We start from the raw sequence: 2,170 nt of genomic DNA, 5'->3' as shown, positions 1-2,170 counted from the left end.
GGCCTAGCAGGCCCTGAGGTTATCAAAGAATGCTGATGATAGCACCCACTTTGGACAAAAGTGTACTGCGTCATATGTTATACCAGTGGAACCTGAAATATTGATGTCAGCTTATGCAGAGTATGAACTTTAGCGAAACTGACAGTATCAGCAGTAGAGCGAGAGTCATTGTGTTTTTAACAGAGCATCGTTGGCCAGTCCCAAGGAGGTTCAGTACACCTCCAAACCACAACCCATGGCCATGCATCTAACAAAAATGATAAAAATAAAGACCTTCACAACCTCACATGTAAACAAAATGTAAGTCTTATCATTTTGATCAGTTTTAAATGGGAACTCATGTTTCAAAAGTCAGGATTTTTCACAGTGGTGGTGATAGGAACCAGACAAGTTTAGTGCCTGTTATTACATGAAATAGTTATGAATGTGCTGCCTGATGCCTGAGACATTGTTCTACACCAGTTTTGACATAAATTTGGGAACTTTTTTTAAATCCATTCATGGTGGAGAGGTACGTGTAGGGTGTTGTGAGGCAAAATAGTTCCCAGAGAAACCTTATTTTTCCAGATATACCTCTATTTTACCATCATCAGCACTACATATAACAACTCAGAAGACAGGTGTAGGTTCACTACAATGTAAGTTTTTCTATAATTAACCATTTTACATCAAAACATGATGAAATTATGCAGAAATTTTAAGACATCAGTGGAAATCCCCGTTAATGCATCATGCATGATTATCGTGTGTAATCAGGGTTTGGTTCATATAACACAAGCCTCATTACACTCATGTAGGTCACTAACATCGTACATGTTTTGTGCCACGTCTCTCTGGCTCTGTTTGCGCTGGTGTGCTGGAGTGAATGAATTTAGTTTGGAAACTATACAAACAAAGCAACCTAGATTCAACCCCATCACTGTGGTATAAGGTACTTCCCATACATTATAGCCTTATTTATGTTAAAGGCCTCAAAATGACTGTGCTACTGGTTAAGAAGCACTAGAGATTTCTGATGGACACCTGAATCACCCCAAAAACATGTTTATGTCAAAACAATAAACTCAAATGGTACTTAAGTGTCTTTATAGGAATAAAGTCTGCAAACACATGATACATGTTGTGTTCACCTTTATTCCACGTTTAGGCCAAATTATGCTAATACTGTGTTACACTTAAAGTCTAATTAGATCTGTTGATGTGGCAGGACTACAGTATGAAAACACATCACCAACTAAACATCTGTTAAACTTTATTCCAAATTCAAGTTTGATTATTATGATATTGTGTTAAACTTTATTGCATTTTTAAATAATTGTGTAACAGCTTAAAGGAGTCTCTGCAGAGCAATAAGAAACAGGAGAATATTTTCACTGTCCTATCAAAAACCATGTATCATTAACTAACATTAAAAGTTAAGAATGTTTTTGGACATGGTTTTGTTAGGACAGCGATGTTATATTAGGCCTTAAAAAGAATACAGGGGGTTAATAAATGTTAATTTTGAAATCCAATTTTTCTATTTACTGTTTTACTATATTGTTATGTTTAAGTTTGTTAGTCGAATAACTGATGTTCAAAATGTAATTTTACATATTCATTTTTTATATTCATTTTTTACGTGTTAATGACACTTAACCATCCTTATTTAGGAAAAAGTTTGCAGTAAACAGGATTAGTCCCTTTCGAGAAAATATAAGGTCAAAAAAGCCTAAAAATGGATTTTTAGTTGTGAAGCCATTTTGAACGTTGCTTCGATTATTGCTTGCGGAAATTAATAGTTCATAATAATTAATAAATAACTGAATGTTTCAATGTTTAATGTTTCATATTGATGCCTGCAACATGTTCCAAAAATGGGGCAACAGGGGCATGTTTATCACTTTTCCTTGAAACAACATTCAGTAATTGTATGGGAACTGAGGACCCCAATTTCCCCATTCTTGATTGATATAACATTTCAGCTGCTCAAAAGTCTGTTGTTGTATATTGCACTTTATAATGCGCCACACATTTTCAGTGGGAGACAATCTGGAAGGTCCTTTTCCTTATTGGCCCAGAGAAATTGATGTCCATTATTGCCGAAAACAATTTGAAAGGTGGACTCGTCAGACCACAGCACGTATCCATCTCAGATGAACTTTAGCCCAGAGAAGTCGGCGGCGTTTCT

Source organism: Colossoma macropomum, unplaced genomic scaffold (genome assembly GCF_904425465.1).
Source record: "Colossoma macropomum unplaced genomic scaffold, Colossoma_macropomum, whole genome shotgun sequence".
NCBI lineage: Eukaryota > Metazoa > Chordata > Actinopteri > Characiformes > Serrasalmidae > Colossoma > Colossoma macropomum.
This window is presented reverse-complemented; position numbering follows the sequence as displayed.